The sequence below is a fragment of the Equus caballus genome, chromosome 10 (assembly GCF_041296265.1).
Source record: "Equus caballus isolate H_3958 breed thoroughbred chromosome 10, TB-T2T, whole genome shotgun sequence".
Classification (NCBI taxonomy): Eukaryota; Metazoa; Chordata; class Mammalia; order Perissodactyla; family Equidae; genus Equus; species Equus caballus.
This window is the reverse complement of record NC_091693.1, coordinates 36,108,199-36,128,662: the sequence shown is the minus strand read 5'-3', so window position 1 is coordinate 36,128,662 and position 20,464 is coordinate 36,108,199.

The following is a 20,464-nucleotide window of genomic DNA, read 5'->3' as shown; positions in this document are numbered from 1 at the left end:
GTTTGGTATAACTCACATACAAAACTATTTGGGTTTGTTTTTCTTTTCCTTTATTCCTTTTTTTTGTGGTAAAGAGAACATCTTTAACTACCTTTTCAGATTCTTTAATGCTATTTGGTTTGTTCCAGTTATCTATTTCTTCTTGCACCTATTTTGACATTTTAAAATTTTCTAGTAATTTAACCTTTCATCTACGTTTTCAAAAATTCTAACATATAATTGTTCACTAAAAATATTTTATTTTTTAAATTTCCAAAATTTCTGTTAGTCTCCATTTTTCATCTTGCATTTTATTTGCTTATCTCTTTTTCTCAAGTCTTGCCAGAAGTTGATCTTATTAATCTGTTCAAAGAACCAAATTTTGGTTTTATTACTTTTCTCATTATTTAATATTTGTTGTCTATTTTACTGAGTTTTCTCACTGTCTTTATTATTTCTTGCTTGCTCCTTAACTCTGTAGTTCTTTCCTCAATGTTTTGCGTTGAATAATTAGCTTGTTTTAATCTTTCTTGTTTCTTGATAAATGTATTTCAATTTCCCTCAAGTAGGTTGTTAGCCACATCCCAGAGTTTGAAAAACAGGGTTTTCATTATGTCAGCTCTAAATATTTCTTGATTTCCTCTTTAAAATGAAGATAATCTGGTAACATATATTTCCAGACAGATGAGTTTTTTAAAGTATCTATTTGTTTTCCTCTCTAATTTTATTGTATTATGCTAGAAGATGCAGTATGTAGAATTTTGATACTGTAGAATGTATTGAATATTCCCTACGACCCAATATAAGATTTAATTTTTTAATGTTTATAAAGATTGAGTATTCTCTGTTAGATGAAAAGTTCTTTGTATATCTAATAGTTGGAGCTTATTATTTATATTGTTTAGGTCATAGATATTACTGCATATTTTTTCCCTGCTTGATACATTAGCTTCTGAGAAGATGTTTTAAAGTCTACAGTTAAAATTATTGATTTATCTATTTCTCCTTACAATACACTCATTTGTTGACTGATATATTTCTCAATTATTTCTGGGGTTTTTTGTAAGTAAAATTCTTCTTTATCCCTTATGATAGTTTTTATCCTACGTTTTAATTTTTTAGATGTTATGTTTGTCATTCCCTCTTTCTTATATCATGTTTATCTGCATATCTTTCTCATTTTTTCAATTTTTCTGCATCTTATTGTTTTTCATATATTTCTTATAGACAAAAATACAGTATTAAAAAAATTCAAACTAAGAGTCCTGCCTTTTTATTTGGTAAGTTTAATCATTTGAATTTATTGTAATTACTTGTTATATTAGGCCTTTTTTCTGTTATCTGATCTCATATTTTCCATTTACTTTTCTTTCACAGAGTTTTCTCTTTTTTTTTTTCTGTTTTCCTGTTTTCAATCAGATTGGTCAAGTCTTCTCCTTCTAGTTTAAAAATTATATATGTATTTTTCATTCTGGTAGTGATTTTCCTTAACATAAGACTCATCCTCATGTTTATTCATTTCTGCTGGTTTCTTCACCTCATCACTATGTCTATCTTGCCCCATCACAAGTATTCGTGCACCCAGGTCCATTTGGTTTTCAATCTTTTTCTTCTCTATCTTTCTCCAAATGTTAATATCTTCCAGAATTTTAGTTCCTTGTTTTAATGAATACAGTTTCTCTTTTTCTTTTCTTGGGTTTAGTTTTTTTTATTAAATAACTCTTTATTCCTATATTTCTTGTAGCATCTCTTGTATTTTTTTCCTCTTTCACTTGAGAACTTCTAAAAAGTTGTGCAATAGGGATAGTTGGGCTGAAAAATTTTTCAGGCTTGTATGACAGAATATTTTTAAGATACAGAAATATTTTTTTAATTGAGATATAAGTGACATATAACATTGTGTAAGTTAAAAGAGTACAATGTGTTAATTTGACACATTTATATATTGCAATGTGATTACCACAGCATCAGCTAACGCCTATAACACATTACATAATTATCATTCTCTCTTATGGTGAGAACAATTAAGATCTAGTCTTTTAGTAACTTGACGCTTATAATAATGTTGACTATAATCACTATGCTGTGCATTACATCTCCAGAACTTATTTACCCACTAGTTGTAAGTTTGTACCCTTAAACAACATCTCCCCAATTCCCCCAACTCCAGCCCCTGGCAACGACCACTTTACTGTTTCTATGAGTTCAGCTTTTTTGAATCCAGATATAGTGATATCATACAGTATCTGTCCTTTTATGTCTGACTTATTTCACTTACCATAATGTCCTCAAGGTCGATCCATGTTGTTGCAAACAGCAGGATTTCCTTCTTCCTCATGGCTGAATAATATCCCACTGCATCTGTATATACACCACATCTTTATCCAGTCATCAGCTGATGAACAGTTAGGTTTCTTCCACGTCTTGGCCATTGTAAATAATGCTGCAATGAACATGGGGGTGCATACATCTTTTCAAGAGCCTGTTTTCATCTCCTCCAGATATATAGCCCAAAGTGGGGTTGGTAGTTTATTTTATTTTTTGAGGAATCTCCATACTATTTTCCATAGTGGCTGCACCAATTTACACTCCCGCCAACAGTGCACAAGTGTTCCCTTTTCTCCACAGCCTCACCAACACTTGTTGTGTCTTGTCTTGTTGATGACAGCCATTCTAACAGGTGTGAGGTGATATCGCACTGTGATTTTGACTTGCATTTCCCTGATGATTAGTGGTGTTGATCACCTTTTCATGTACCTATTGGTCATTTGTATGTCTTCTTTGGAAAAATATCTATTCAGAGTCTCTTCCCATTTTTTAATCGGATTGTTTGTTTTCTGTTGAGCTCTACTTCTCTATATATTTTGTATATTAACTTTTTATCAGATATACAGTTTGCAAATATTTTCTCCCATTCCAAAGGTTGTCTTTTCATTTTCTTTATTGTTTCTTTTGCTGTGTTGAAGTGATTTAGATTGATGTAGCTCCATTTATTTTTGCTTTAGATGCTTTTTGGTGTCATATCCAAAAAAATCATTGCCAAGACCAAATTCAAGCAGCTTCTTTCCTATTTTCTTCCAGGAGTTTTACAGCATGAGGTTTTATGTTTAAGTCCTTAATCCATTTAAAGTTAATTTTTGTGAATAGTGTAAGATAGGGGTCCAATTTCATTTTTCTGTATGTGGTCATCCAGTTTTTCCAACATCATTTATTGAAGAGACCATCCTTTCTCCACTGAGTGTTCCTGGCTCCCTTATGCAGGGGTTTATTTCTGGGAACTCTGTTCTATTCCATTGGTTTATGTGTCTGTTTTTATGGCAGCACCATATTGTTTTAATTACTATAGTTTTGTACTATAGTTTGGAATCATCTGCTGGCTGTGCTCCACTACGGGAAAGGTTGTTGGCCAGGCTCCCTGGTCAGGTGGGCCTCCAGCTATACCCCTCAGTTGGATGGGGCTGGAGGCCATGCTCCATGATCGAGCGGGGTCACTGTCCAGGCTCCCTGGTCAGCTGTGTTCAGCAATCAGGCAGAACCATAGGCTAGGCTTTGTCGCTGGGCAGGGCTGTAGGCTGGAACCCACAGCCAGGCAGTACTGTAGGCTTTGTTCCAAGGCTGCCTGAGGTCACTGTTCAATTTTCCTGGTCAGGCAAGGCAGGAGTTTATGTTCTTCCCTTGGGCAGAGTTGCTGACATGGTTTTCTGCCTGAGTGGGGCTGTAGGATGGGCTCTATGGTTGCCCACAGTCTCTGGCCAACCTTCCTGGTGGAGCAGGATTGGAGACTCTCCTCAGCAGGTGGGCGGGGCTGCTGACTTGCTTCCCTGTCCAGGTAGGGGCATAGAATGGACTCCACAGCTGGTATTGCCCATGGTCTGGGGATCCAAAACAGGCAGAACTGGTGACTGGGTTCCCTCGCCAGATGGGGCCACCAGCTCCACTCTGCAAATGGGCAGAGCCACTGGCTGGGATCTCTGCTCAGTAACCACCACCAGCAAGAATGTGGTCATTCTTGGCCAAGATCTTTAGGCTGATTGCTGTAAGCCCCTCCTCATCCCTGTCTGATCCCGGGGCATCCAGTCCCACAGATTCCCCCAGTGATCCCTGTGAGGCAAAACCCAAGTGGGCTTCCTAGGAAGCATGCAGGGAAAACGGGATATCCCCTTGTGCTCTCTTTTGCCCCCTAGAGAAACCATAGGCCCAGGGAGGCCTTCTCAGTGTGGAGCAGTGCTGTCCTGGGGAAGAGACAATGCAAAGTGAAAATGCTCCTCTTATCCTTCTAATGCAGTGCTTCCTGGTCTCTGTGGTGCATGGGTTACTTCAGCCTCACCCCCAGTTCTGGGATTCTCACAAAAGTGTCATGTCTATAGATAGTTGCTTGTTGATCTTTCTGTGAGGGAGAGAGAAGTTGGGGACTACCCATTCTGCCACTTCACTGGTGTTCTGTTTTGTTAATTTGTCAGCAAATTAATGAAAATATTAATAGCCATTCACATCTGTAGGCAAATAATACAACTATATTGCTTTGACTTGATGGGCATTCAAATGACCTTATATAAGAAATACCTCCTCATCAATTTTGAAACTCTAGCTAAGTGCAACAACTGACAAGGCACTTTATTACATAGAAGCATGACATATGGCTAACATGTATGAATTGAAAGATTGGTTTATACCACTCATTTCACTTATCCCAATACCAGCCATTTTCATTGGGGTAGGATTTGAGGAAATGAAATATTAAAGGGCAGTTGATAGGTGTAGGCTATGCTCCCAGCAAGACAGGATGCTGCAGCCAGGTCGGCAGGCCAGCTGGTGCAAGGTCCCAATGACAACTCTGCTGCCCCAACTGTAGATGGACGCTGCGCACATTCCAGAAATACGAAACCGCTACGACACGTTCCTCAGCTCCTGCCAAATTGTTGCTGGGGCCCGCGAGTGCTTAAACAGCAGCATTGATTTTTTTCATCTTTATCTGAGAAATTCTAGTTTTTAAGAGGACAGAAAGCAGTTTCCTAAGAAGTCATTCGATAACTAAGAAGCAATGACAGTCCCTTCCCTGCATCCAGAAAAAAGTGGGCATATACTCAGGTGAACTGTCAGACCCCTCCTGTGTCAGGGGAGGCGTGTAGAGCAGTGTCTGAGCGCTGGCTCCACAGAGACACTCTGCAAATGACTGGGCATTTGTCCTTTCTTAGGAGTAATTCCTTAAAAAATTTAATGAAGCCAATTCTTCAAGAAAGAAAGCCAAAACCAATCTATCCTGCCAAGCAGACCAAGATCATCCACCCTCTACACACACACACACACACACACACACACACACACACATACACATAAAGATGAATTCCCCCAGCCCTTCCATCCACCCTCTACACACATAAACACACACACACACACAAAGATGAATTCCCCCAGCCCTTCCATATACTCTTTACACACAGATACACACAAAGATGAATTCCATCAGCCCTTCTACCTACCCTCCAGACACACACACACACAACACACAAAGATGAATTTCTACACACACACAAAAAGATGAATCGCTCCACTCCCTTCCATCCACCCTATACACACACACTCACACACACACACACACACATCAGACCAAGGCGGCTGTACCAGAGCATGCTGCTGGCGCAACCTCCAAGCCACACAGCACAGAGTCCAGAAGGCACTGATGTTTGTGTTGCCAAACCACATCTCAAGATTTTATGGTTTATTCTCCAGTTTCTTTCTGCCTTTCAGGTGGAGGCCAAAGGAAGAGTGATATTCACTTGAATGATGTTTCTGACCAGGAGCACTGTTTCCGGGATGAATCAAATTTACCCCTCGCCTGGGTAGAAAAAATCTCTTTACCCTAAAGCTTATTAGGGAGTTGTGCTCCTTTGCAAAAAGATGGGGTGAGAATTAGGAAATCCTAATAAAAAGAATCAATGGCAATATTAAAACCATTTAATACCACTTTCATTCTCATTTCCTCAAATTTGTTTTTACAAAGATCAATATAATTTTTATATAAATCTTAAAATCCATAGGATTGTATGACAGGAAGAGGTCCAGATCAGGCCGTTTTATAAATAAGGAAGCTGCAGAAAGACTCAGAAATCCCCCTGGTTTGTGGGGCAGAGCCACGAATTGAGCCCACATGCTCTGACCACAGTCCAGAGTCCTTTCCGCTCTACAAGTCACTTTCCAGGGAATGATGCATATACATACTCCTGAAGATAAATTTTTAAAAGAAATCTTATTAAAGCCATCTTGTTTTAATTCACAACTAAATAATTTTGCTGAACAATCGGAATACATCTGTGTCTCCCTATACAACTACCAATGATATTTACAGATTTCCTTAAACAAACACAGTAGGAATAAATGACAAATAACATCAGAATTCCCTGCCTGGGATTTGTACTGTACAAGAAAATGTTTTTGGCTTATTTGGAGAAAAATCACCTTGATGTTTATTAACATTTAGAAACATAAGAAAGATGAAAATTCATTTTTTTAATCATGAATATAATATGTTACAGAGAAAGTAAAAATGAACTAGTATCTAATAAAAGTGAGTCACACCTGCCCAGAGACCTTCCGTCTAAGTTAAATATCATATCAAGTCTTCATTTGTCAATCTCCATCACAGTCCACAACACTGCTGTACATGGCTTTCCAACTACTCCATTCATAAAGCATTGCCATTATTTTGTTTATTCATTTGTGGTGGATTTAAAAAGGCAAGAAAGGGTCCAAATTGTCCACATCTATTAATGAAGCATTGGCCTTTACTCTTCTACTTCAAATTCTTCTGTTGGCACTCATACCACTTCTGGTGTCAGTGCCAAAATGATCATCAGATAAAATGGAAAGCAGTGGCCTGCGGCTGGGGAGGAGAGCAGAAGCAACTTATTCTTTGACTTAGAGGCGTGAGTTCTGATTAAAATAAATGATTAAAAAAATCTTCAGGTTTGGCTACAAATTTCCCAGTATGCTTGGACTAGCCAAATTATGTCATCAACTAGGGTCTAAATTAAAGGAAAATTCCTGTACTGACTAGACAGCTGTCTGTTCAGTAATGAAAGCTGTTGGAAATGGTTTCCTATCTCATATTCCCTCTATGCTCTTCCTATAAATGACTGAGCCCTAATCAGTTCATCAACTGACGTGCTTCACAATGGCATAAAAGGATGTCCTATTTTCTTCTAAAGAAACGTTTTAACATGTCTCTTTTCATGCACATATTAAAGACTCTCTGCTCCTTCTTATTTCCTCTTACAAAAAGCTCACAGAATTAAAGAAGCCCCTTGAGGCCATCAGGACTCCAACTATGCCACCTGAGAGATGAGAAAACTGAGATAAAGAGAGCCTTATGCCTGTCCATTTCTTGTTCCCCAAGATTGTATTGCTTTTACTCATCCTCATTACTAACCACAATAATTTGTGGTCATCCAGCAGTAACATAATAGGTACTATAAACATAGTTTAAATTTCACTATCCTACAAAAAATTGTACTTAAGCAGTTCCAACTCCTATCCAAATGGTCCAATTTTAAAGAAATATTTGATAAAATTTTAAGTCAACAAAATATTTGGCTGTCTCCTTATAACTAATTGTGATTGCATGTAATTCATCTGTTTATTCATTCAACTACCGGTTTTTGAGTACTGGGCACTCTTCTAGGAGTTGGCACCTTTACCATGAACAAGAGAGTAAATCACTGACATCTTAGGTAAATTTATAAAGGAATTTGTATCATTTCAACTTATGATAAGGATGACATAGATATAAATTAGCGATGAAGAAGAAAGTGATTACTTCAAGAATGTGGAAGACAGGATAACCTTAGACTGAGTGGACAGAGAAAGCTCTTTGGAAAAATGATATTTGAGCCCAGCTCTGAATGACAAGATGAGGCAAGACAAACATTCCAGCAGAGTTAGCAGGGCAGGGCATGACCTGTGAGGTGGCACACTTGTCCTTCTCTCAAAGTAGCTCTTCTTCAAAGGGTCAGACGCGAGGCAAACTCTACCTCCACGCTTGCTTCTGGGCAAAATTGGATGTAGGCGAAATTTGTCCTGGGAGCCTGAACTCTTTCTACTCACCCCTTTGTTACTTCTCTATTCTTTATTGATACCTAAGCTTGTATCCCCAAATCACTCATTATCTTCTTCTTTCTACCAGCAAGCTAGCCCTGCATGCAGTGTGACATTATGATGCAGTGCTTTTTAAACTATTCCACTGAAAACCCCACTGCAGGGCTACATGAACCCATGCAGGTATGGCCCTGCACATACCCAATCTGTGCTGTATGCTACAAGGCAGATATGGAAAATATGTTATAGGTCGAGCTCTCAAGATATGTATAGTCTGGTTAGGAAGAATCAAGGCACAAATAACCATCCGAGAATCCTCAGGAAGATGTGCATTAACCATGTGGTAAAGACCAACCCCATGGTTAAGTAACATTAATAGGAGTTCCTGAAAAGGAAACATCACCATGGGTAGCTAATGGCTGTATTAACCTCAACACATTATTTTGACCATGGGTTTTTCTTTTCTCAAAGATGAGAATCACATCTAATATTTCTGTATAACTTTAAGCCCCTCTTAGCATTTTCAACATCCTTGAGGTTCTTGTTTCTTATTAACTAAATAATTTTGAGTAAGACTAACTTGCTATTATAACAGATTATCCATAATTTCACCAGTTTTACGTAAGACTCATACTTGATGTTAAATAACAGGAAAGAAGGAATAACAGCTTTGGGCATAATCATTCGCACGAGCATTTGTTTACAAAGTACTCATATAATTTCCTCATTAATCCTTACAGAAACTCATACGTAGTCATTATTATACTATTTTACAGAAAGGGAAACTGAGGCTTATAGAAATCCTGTGACTGCTCAAAGTAAAAGCGGACTTGAGCCTTCTTGTTCTGGAGTTTGTTTTTTATACTGAATTGAAGCATGACTTATTGCAACTTATCTTTCTAGGCATAATATATGCAGCATTGGTATAACATGGAGATAACCTTAAAAAGCAGTTAGTAAGGGTGAGCAGGGAAAAATGCATTATAAGATCTAACCAAGAAGAATTAGGATGAAGCCTCAGAGGCAGAGAGTCAGAAGCACAAAGACTGGCAGACAGCAGATGACACATGTCATAACACAGCCTGAAGAGGCAGATTTTATAATTTTCCAGCTTACTTTAAAGTACCATTGAAATTACCAACTACGCCAATTTTGAAGGTTACCAAACACAGCTACAGAAAGTAGTGTGACCACTAGCAAGACACTTAACTGCCTCCAAAGAGTTTCATTACAGAATGAGCCAGGTAGACTGACTGACCCCTGAATTCAATTTTAGCTCCACAATTGCCCGATCAATCAATTTAGCACAACTGAATGCAAGAATGCTCCCTTTGAAAAGGAAGGTGGAAAATTGGTGGAAACTGTGTTTTTTAAATGCATTCAACATCCCAGAAGTCAGTAAACCAATAGGTGAGCCATAAGTACTTGTAGATGCTGGGATTACACATGATCTACTTTTCCTTCTCTTTCTTATTCTTTCTTTTCATAATTTTTTAATAATATGCATTTACTACTTTCATCATATAAACATGTTTTTAAAAATAAATGCTTAGTTGATGAGTATGTGTGGCGATAATGGTAAGACCCTCAAGATTACCTGCCACCTAAGCCTCATGAAAGCCCAGAGTCACCAGAGGTGCCCATTTCTACCAGGAAGACTGTTCACCTTAAGTCAGACTTCCACTCTGGTATTTAAGACAAGCTCACTACTTGCAGCATTTCAAAGATATCTGAGGTATTTCTTCTAAAATAAATAAATCCAAAAGTGCAATAAGTAATAAACATGGTGGTAAACTGTTTACACCGAAAGCATTAAGTGGAACTATCAAAAGCAGTTGCTTTGGGAGGGATTTGAGGAAGAGAAGCTGGCTGTGTAGTCTGCTCCGCCAGAAGAAGTCAAAGGTTCTGGATTCTAACAACTCGGATACAAACTGCGCACTCCAAGCAGAGCATCCAAACTTGGTTACAAATGCCTGGTAAGGAACTGAACTTTGAAAGAGCCTTTGATGAAACTTGGAGTGGCTTTCTCAGGTCTAAGAGAGTGGCGTCTGGGGCTTGTTTACACAGATTGGGATGAGAAGCTATTTACATTTCAAATGCATATTTGCTTTTGAAAGAATCAACTTCAGATGGTTTCAAGTGACTTTTTGGAGACCCAGCCAAAGGAGCGCTACCATCCTCCAGTTTTGATTGTCACAAGGCAGCGGTGTGTCCGTCTACATCTAGTGTCTGAGGGTCACTCAAGAAGCCAAATATCATGTGAGGGACAGGTGCACACAACCAAGAATAGCCCTGCCCCAAATGCCAATGGCCTAAGTAAAATAAACCAGCCACAAAAAGACAAATACTTATGATTCCACTTATATGAGGTACCTAGAGTAGTTAAATTCATAGAAACAGAAAGTAGAATGGTGGTTGCCAAGGAGTAAGAATAGGGAGTTATTATTTAACGGGCACAGAGTTTCAGTTTTGCAAGATGAAGAGCGCTGGAGATGGACAATGGGGTGATGGCTACACAACAATGTGAATGTATTTAATATCACTGAGCTGTACACTTAGAAATGGTTAAAATGGTAAATTTATGTTATGTGTATTTTACCACAATTAAAAAATAATTCTTAAAAAATGCAATAGTGCCTCCAAGTGAGATACATTGAATCCCAGCCCAATCCTGAATCTGCCAAATTGAACATCAGAGTGAAGAATGGGCTCCATTCTCTTGACCACTTAGCACTAACAAGGGGTCAAGTTCTAGCACATAGCCCTTACACAAGGCCCAGTGCCAAACAAGCCAAAGTCCCATGAAATATAAACAATAGTGAGCTGGTACAGCTCAAATCCTTGTGAGACATACGAAGAGACTTCATTCCATTAGGTTTAAGAACTCAGAGAACACCTCATTTGGTTCCAAATGCGATGTGTGTACAAAAAAATCTTTTTAAATTGTAAAACAATACATAAATAAGGTATCGTACTTCTTATCCAATAGAGATCCTCCATCCTGTTCCTTCACATTGAGACATTCTACCACAACCAGAGCTGGAAGGCTTTATCTGGCATACGCTTCTGAGAACACAATAGTTACCAAAAATTAGAGAGGAAAAAACACATTAATTTTGCAAGACAGCATGCACTATCAAATTTGGTGTTTAGACTCTTACAAATCAATAAGGAAAATATGACATGCCTACGGGAAAATGGGAAGGGGCGCAAACAAGCAATTTTTTAAAGATATACAAAAGGGTGGACAAATGCATGGAAAAGTGTTCAGTTTCCTTAGTAAACAGAAAAGCGCTAATTAAATAATGAAGATATTTAGGTTTAATGACAAGATTAGAGATGATGTGACTGGACCAGTGGCCTTCCTCTTGCCTTCCTCCAGATGAAAACAGAGGAGAATAAATTCCTTGACTATGAAAAATCTTTGCTAGAACTGTCATCTCACAGATTGCTTTCATATTTGCAAAGAAAGAGACAAAAAAGAGAAAGTAGATCCTTTCCTATTCCTGCAAGGCCTAAAGTGCATGACTGGAAACAGGCACAGAAAGAATAGTATCCTGCACAGAAAGAGAGAAACAGTTTGCAAATTATAAGACAAGAAAACAATTTTGTCTTCTTTAGGTGTTTAAACTATCCAGTGCCTGAGAATTAAAGCTTGACCTTAGAAGATACGTGAGTATTCGCTGGGTTTCACAGGAGTAATGGTGAGGAAATCAGCCTGCAGCTCACATACCTGTTACGGAACCTGAAGTGAGTTAGCTCACCCGTTGCGCAGCAAGCCAATCTCTGACACTGGGTGTGGTGGAAGAAAGTAGGAACTTTATTTTTGCACAGCGCTGAGCAAGGAGAGAGGGCAGCTAACAGTGAAATCCCAAACTCCCCGAAAAAGCTAAAAGGAAGGGCTTTCATTTGGGGTTTTAGGTAGGGGAGGGGGAGCATATGGCCTTGCTGGTCGGAGCTTTCCCACCAGCCTGTCTTTGGCCTTGAGACACTTGCAGAGAGGAGGGAGCTCATGACCTTGCTGGTCAGAAGCTTTCCCACCAGTCTGTATCTCTTTGTGGGGAGGAGATAGTCCAGGTGCTTGTCCTTGACGGTGTCTGTCTCCATGGAGCATAGTGGATTCTGGAGCGAGGAAGCCAGAGAGTAAGCAGGGAATGAGTGTTTTGGTTTTAACCCCATATATGCTGGGTTTAGTGTGGGGAAACTGATATTAGGGTCGATATCATACCGTCTATCACAATGCATACAAGGCTGGAAAGGGGCCCCCGCACCTCCTGGACCCACAAGAGACTTGTGCTCCAAGCCTTCTTGGGAAGAAGGGCTTTACTTTTTTCTTAACTACTTGCCATTTGAACTTAGAGAAAGTCTTCCTAAGTACATTATTTTACTTTCCCCTTCCTTTGTTTAAATTCTCTTTTTTTAAATTGCCTGGACCCTTCAATAAAGAAGGTTGCAAACACTTGAACAGCTGGATTGGTGGGTGTCAGGGAGACTGAGGCACAGGATGTACATGAAGGGTCTCCACTGAAGCCTGTGGGGTACATGGGGGTCAGTAGCCTGTCAAGGGGATTGTGTCCTAAATATCCAGCCAGTGGCCAACAGTAGGGAGGCCCCACCTACACTGCAAATTTCCTATTGACAGGGACCAGATCTTCTCCATGCTTGTGTCTCATTCAGCATCATACCCAATGCCTCACCCACTTGCAATGCTCAGTTCTTCTTCACGCCTACTTTGGCAATAACTGTCAAGTGGTATTTTCCTTTAAATAAAAAACACAAAAACGGACTCTTGTTTTTCCCAAGGTGTTTCCCTTCTAACTAGGAGTTTAGTTAATCATTTTATTAACCAAAATACTCAGTGATGGGTTACAAATGGCCCTGAGGACAGAAGTGGGAAAATCCTATCCCCATTTCTTCTGGGGTGAATTGCATGAGGCCCATTTTTGGCCAGGACCCTGTACATCAGTGATGGACTGTAAGGCTGCATTTCATTAGGAGATGGCTGGAAGTTTATGTCGGTCTGGATTCTGGGCATGTTAAGAAGCCAAGTGCTGACAGTGGTGAGACACTCTATGCCCAGCTCTCCTGGAATGAAAGAAAACAGCTGTGTTTGTAGAAAGCAGGTGGACATCATTAACTGATTGCCAAATAGTCACTGGATGCACTTCTCCCCCTTTGCAGGAAGCAAGGAGATGGGTCTGTCTGGGAATGCTCTTTAAATTAGGGCCTAAAAATTTGGAGAAATTTCAAAATTCTCATTACTACCTCCTCCCTCGAGTCCACAGGACTTTTTAACAATGACACGCTGTGCCCTCAGTGCCATTTGTTTTTGAGAAATAGGTGGAATCCCCTGAAGTACTATTTTCCTTTATTTAAAATGTGAGCTATTTGTCAAGAGCACTGTCTCAGCACCAGATGTCTAGAATTACCTTCAGGATGGATCGTGTCTCAGGCCAGCAGGGCATCTGTCAACTACCCGAGAGGGAAAAACAGGCATGCATTCCAACGCTGTACATCAGAATAACTGAAAGCATGCTAAGAATCTTCCACGACATCTGCTACAACCACTCCACCATGCCTAATAAATGTTTCCCCTTTGACCTTCTAGGCGATGTGCCCTTCCCCCTCAAGAGCGGTAAGGGCAGAGAGAAGGGAATGGGGAGCATCCCTACATCTGCAGTCAGGACTGCTATGCAGGATTCCGCATCCCACCGATCTTGTCACCTATTCATTCTAATTATTGGAAATGCCTCAAAAACACGCCCTTTGTCCATGCCACCTCCCTGGCCTGGATTACTGGAATAGCCCCCCAAAAGCCCCACATCCACTCCAAATCAACTCTCTTATCCACTCCAAAGCAACCCACATATCACATTTGCCTTTGTTTCCACAAAAAAGTTTACACGGTTCATTTTGACTCTCCAACTCAATAATAAGTCATTTATTAACTAGTCGATTAAATAAATAACAGCAATAAAAACATTGTTTGTAAAGTCCAAGCACCTCACCACAACACCCCGTCAAGCTCCACCCCAATCCTAAATGTCGGCACACAAGACAAAGGCAAAGGATTTATGCTGGGTGTTAGGATTAGATTTATTTAATAGTCCCATTTAATCTCACTGAAACTTGATAGATGTTGATGGACCACCAGCTGGATATAAATTGGAATGCGAAGTAGAACAGGAAATGATTTTCACCTTTGGACGCAAAGTTTTCCTTGTGTTTATTTAGGTAATATGTGTTTCAACTCACTTCTGTACCTTCTGGGTCAAAATTTGTATTGCCTACCAGTGGTCCCAGGACGAGACCTCAAGGAGCAGTGGTTGGAATTGAGGGGTGGCAATATGAAATGGGATTAGGACTGCCCTGAAAGATAGCAGATCATCTCACTCAGGGGGGATAATTATGCCCCCAATTGACCTTGAGCTTAATGGTTAAGCCCAAAGATCAAGAGAATATGAAGCTGGGGAACTTTAGGAGGAACATTGCTTCCACTTGCCTGTTGTTTCCTTCCCCGTGGAGGGAGCGCCACGGGGTGACACTTCTGACCTCTTGCTGCCACTTCCCTTTCTCAAAGCAAGTGAGAGGCAGTGACTAATGTGATTAGCAAATTTGGGCAGTATGCACAGCTCAGTCCTTTCCTCCTCTTAAGAATAAGCTGCCTGTGGACATCATCCATCGTGCTACTCCTCCGGGATCAGTTAGCAGCCTATTGACTCTCACCCTAAACTAGAATCTCAGATTTAGCCTTTATCAGAAATGAAGATAATGTCTTGGTTTCTCATCCTTTGTTTTCCTTCAGCACTGGGGGAGGGAGGAGGCAGCACCGTCTACTGAGGCTCCCTCTACTCCTCTAATATTGCCTGTCTGCTGAAGCTATTGGTGACTCTAAGCCTTTTATTAAGGCCATTCCACCCTCCTCAAAAGTATTTCCTGCTCATTTTCCAGTTCTTCAGACTCAGCAACTCCACAACTCCCTTGCTGAACGTTCCTGCCTCCAGTACCCACCTAATCCCCCTTCCAGCATTCATGCTAATGCAAAACTAGTTATATGGCTTTATCTTATGTTCCCAGGATGTCCAGTTCCTAAGCAACTCACATTTATTTTGTAATTCTTCCATCTTTGTGGCACCCAACATAATGCACGCATGTTGAAAGTACTTGATAAATTATTTTTTAATAAATTGGTACTTTCTCTGACATCTAAAAAAAGGCTGAAATGTTTCCTTTCTATTTTAACAAAATGATAATTTCAGAAATATGAATGTTTGGACCACGAAAGGTAGAATTTCTAGCAGTGTATTGCTTGTTGCAATATGTATAAATTGTGTGTGGAAAGTCAAAGGAATTACGTATTTCTGCAAACCTGACCTCAGAACACTTTTGGCATTCTTGATGTCTTTGTCTACTGAGCACCTGCTCTACACCTGGCCCCATTTGAGGGAAAGGGGATACAAAGAAGGTCAGAGCCTGGCTCTCATGAGATCACCTGGAGATGAGCGAGATCTCAAGTGTGGCCCATAGACTGTCTCATCAGAGTCACCAGCTGGTAAATGTTCAGACTCCCAGGTTCCAGGATCTACTGCATCAGAATCTCCGGGAGTGGGCCCAGTCATCTCTTATTAAATGAGTTCCCGGGATTCTTAGGCTCACTGAGAACCACTGCTGAAGAGCAAAATGAAGATGTGGAAGTGCTGAGATCGAGTTATGAACCCAATACTGGAGAAGAACAAGGAGGAGCAGCTGATGGAATGCTTTTGAGGGGAAGCAGAGGATCTTCTGGATGGAGGGATGTCTGAGCAGAGGTGACGATGGATAAAGGAGTTAATCAAATAACAAAAGAGGGAAGGTAGTCCCAGAAAGCAATGGAGTTTTAATTTTTTTTATTTTAATCTGCAATGGTTCTTGCTCAAAATAAATTCACCCAACAGGATATTGTTTTGTGGTTGTTGTTAATACCTGCTATCTGGATAACACTCTGTTCCACTTAATTCTCACAACAACCCTCCAAGATAAGCAGAGCTAATATTTTGTAACCTACTTTATATATAAAGAAACTGAAGTGAATAGTTTGTCTACATCATACTCCTGGGAAATGGCAAACCCAGGATTAGAAGAACTGGTGTTCTGATCCCAGTACTGGTGACTTTTGTTTCACCATGACATGCTCTCACTTAAAGAATTTATACCAACTTTAAAATACCTTCTACTATCCAATCTCCCCCTTCTGATTAAGGACTCAAAAAGGATTGATGTAGGCTAGATTACCTCTGATGTTCACCCAAGCACTAAAATTCCACAGATCTGTGAAATTTTTTAAAACTTGTTAAAATAAAAGTTACGATCTCAGCTAATAGATTCACTCATTCATGAGACGTTGCCTTGGTTTCCAAGTATGTGTTTATTTTCAGGCAAAAGCCATGGTTGAATTGGAAAAGAGCAGCTGGAAAAAAACATCAAAAATGACACTATGATTCAAGTAAGAGTGCAAAGATAAAAGGAAAAGGCCACCACGAATGAACACTGTGACACAAGATGATGTCATATGAATATCATTCAAATTCCAGTAAATTTTTAAAAGAAAAATATTTAGCTACTCATAGAATTAGTTCTGGTTTTGGAATCATTTGTTGCAATTAAGACACAGCCTTTCTCATTTTGACCTATTTCAATCTGACAAATGAATAGTGTAGAAGAAATACCCAGGTCTGTCTTTCAAATAGCATTGGTATTCGCTTGAGGAGTCGATATTTTTCATTTTTAATTTGTGTTAATTTTTAATAATTTATTTCAATAAAGTGATCTTTAAGATTAGAGACTGAAGAAGACTAGAAAAGTCACAAAAATGTGGAGATTAAACAAAATGCTACTGAACAACGATTGAGTCAATGAAGAAATCAAAGGAGAAATCAAAAAATTCCTGGAGACAAATGAAATTGAACATACAACATGCCAAAATATACGGGCTACAACAAAAGTGGTTCTAAGAGGGATGTTTATAGCAATTCAGGCCTACCTCAACAAAGAAGAAAAATCCCAAATACACAATCTAACAGTGCATTTAAAGGTACTGGAAAAAGAACAACAAACAAAGCCCAAAATCAGCAGAAGGAAGGAAATAATAAAAATCAGAGCAGAAATGAACAAAATAGAGACCAAAAAAAATTAGAAAAAATTAATGAAAACAAGAGCTGCTTCTTTGAAAAGGTAAACAAAATTGACAAACCCTTAGCTAGACTCACAAAGAAAAAAGGGAGAAGGCTCAAATAAATAAAATCAGAAATGAAAGAGGAGAAATTACAACGGACACCTCAGAAATAGAAAAGATAAGAGAATACTATGAAAGGCAATAAACCAATGAATTGGATTATCTAGAAGAAATAAATAAATTCTTAGAAACATACAACCTTCCAAAACTGGACCAAGAAGAAGCAGAGAATCTGAATAGACCAATCACCAGTAAGGAGATCAAAACAGCAATCAAAAACCTCCCAAAAAGCAAAAGTCCAGTACCAGATGCATTCCCTGCTGAATTCTACCAAACATTCACAGAAGACTTAATACCTACCCTTCTCAAACTCTTCCAAAAAATTGAAGAGGAGGGGAGGCTTCCTAACTCATTCTACGAAGCCAACATTATCCCGATACCAAAACCAGACAAGGACAACACAAAAAAAGAAAATTACAGGCCAATACTACTGATGAACATTGATGCAAAAATCCTCAACAAAATACGAGCAAATCGAATACAACAATACATTAAAAAGATCATACATCATGATCAAGTGGGACTTATTCCAGGGATGCAGAGATGGTTCAACATCCACAAATCTATCAGTGTGATACAAAACATTAACAAAATGAAGAATAAAAATCACATGATCATCTCAATAGATGCAGAGAAAGCATTTGACAAGACAGAGCATCCATTTATGATAAAAACTCTAAATAAAATGGGTGTAGAAGGACAATACCTCAACATAATAAAGGTCATATATGACAAACTCACAGCAAATATCATACTCAATGGAGAAAAACTGAAAGCTATCCCTCTAAGAACAGGAACCAGACAAGGATGTCCACTTTCACCACTCTTATTTAACATAGTATTGGAAGTCCTAGCCAGAGCAATCAGGCAAGAAAAAGAAATAACAGGGATCCATATTGGAAAAAAAGAGGAGAAACAGTCACTCTTTGCAGACAACATGATTTTACATATAGAAAACCCTAAAGAATCCACTAAAAAAATTTTAGATTTAATAAATGAATACAGTCAAGTTGCAGCATACAAAATCAACATACAAAAATCAGTTGCATTTCTGTACACTACCAACAAAGTAGCAGAAAGAGACATCAAGAATACAATCCCATGTACAATTGCAACAAAAAGAATAAAATACCTAGGAATAAACTTAACCAAAGAGGAGAAAGACCTGTACACCAAAAACTATAAAACATTGTTGAAAGAAATCAAAGAAGACACAAAGAAATGGAAAGATATTACATGCTCTTGGATTGGAAGAATTAACATAGTTAAAATGTCCATACTTCCTAAAGCAATCTATAGAGTCAATGCAATCCCTATCAAAGTCCCAACAACATTTTTCACAGAAATAGAACAAAGAATCCTAAAATTTATCTGAAACAACAACAGACCCCGAATAGCCAAAGGATTCCTGAGAAAAAAGAACAAAGCTGGAGGTATCACATTCTCTGATTTCAAAATATGCTACAAAGCCATAGTAACCAAAACAGCATGGTACTGGCACAAAAACAGACACACAGATCAATGGGACAGAATCGAGAGCCCAGAAATAAACCCACATGTTTATGGACAGCTAATATTCGACAAGGGAGCCAAGAGCATACAATGGAGAAAGGAGAGTCTCCTCAATAAACGGTGTTAGGAAAACTGGACAGCCACACGCAAAACAATGAAAGTAGACCATTCCCTTACACCATACACAAAAATCAACTCAAATTGGATTAAAGACTTGAATGTAAGACCCAAAACCATGAAACTTCTAGAAGAAAACATAGGCAGTACGCTCTTTGATATCGGTCTTAGCAGCATAGTTTCAAGTACCATGTCTGACCAGGCAAGGGAAACAAAAGAAAAAATAAACAAATAGGACTACATCAAACTAAAAACCTTCTGCACAGCAAAGGAAACCATCAACAAAATGAAAAGACAACCTAAAAATTGAGGGAAGATATTTGCAAGCCATATATTAGATAATGGGGTTAATATCCAAAATATACAAAGAACTCATACAGCTCAACAACAACAACAAAAAACCAACAACCCTATTAAAAATGGGGCAAAAGATCTGAATAGAGATTTCTCCACAAAAGATATACGGATGGCCAACAGGCAAATGAAAAGATGCTCAACATCATTAGCTATCAGGGAAATGCAAATCAAAACTACAATGAGATATCACCTCACTCTGATCAGAATGGCTATAATTAACAAGACAGGAAACAAGTGTTGGAGAGGATGTGGAGAGATGGGAACCTTGTACACTGCTGGTGGGAGTGCACACTGGTGCAGCCACTATGGAAAGCAGTATGGAGTATCCTCAGAAAATTAAGAATAGATCTACCATGTGATCCAGCTATCCCACTGCTGGGTATTTATCCAAAGAACTTGAAAACACAAAGGCGTAAAGATACATGCACCCCTTTGTTCATCACAGCATTATTCACAATAGCCAAGACTGGAAGCAACCTAGGTGCCCATCAAGGGACGACTGGATAAAGAAGATGTGGTATATATACATAATGGACTACCACTCAGCCATAAGAAACAATGAAATCCGGCCATTTGTGTCAACATGGACGGACCTTGAGGGTGTTCTGCTAAGTGAAATAAGTCAGAGGGATAAAGTCAAATACCGTATGATCTCACTCATAAGTAGAAGATAAAAACAACGACAAACAAACACATTGCAATGGAGATTGAACTGGTGGTTACCACAGGGGAAGGGAGGAGGTGGGAGGGCAAAAGGGGTGATTAGGCTCACATGTGAGGGGATGGACTATAATTAGTTTTTGGGTAATCTACACAGAAATCTAAATACATTACAATTCCAGTTTATGAAAATAAAAATATAGTCCGAAAGCTAAATAATGTTATAATCCAATGTTACTGCAATTAAATAAATAAATAAAAGATTGGAGAGTGGGTGAAAGTAGAATAAGGCATATCATTTAATATGCTTTCAACTTAAGTAACCGAAAACTTTGGCTTAATTGATTCAATCAATAAGGAATTTATTATTTCACATAGTAAGAAGTCAAAATACAAAACAGTCCCAGGACTGATTGATTTAGCAGCTCACTGGCACCATTAAGGATCAGGTTCTTTCCCCTTTTTTTGCTCAGCTGT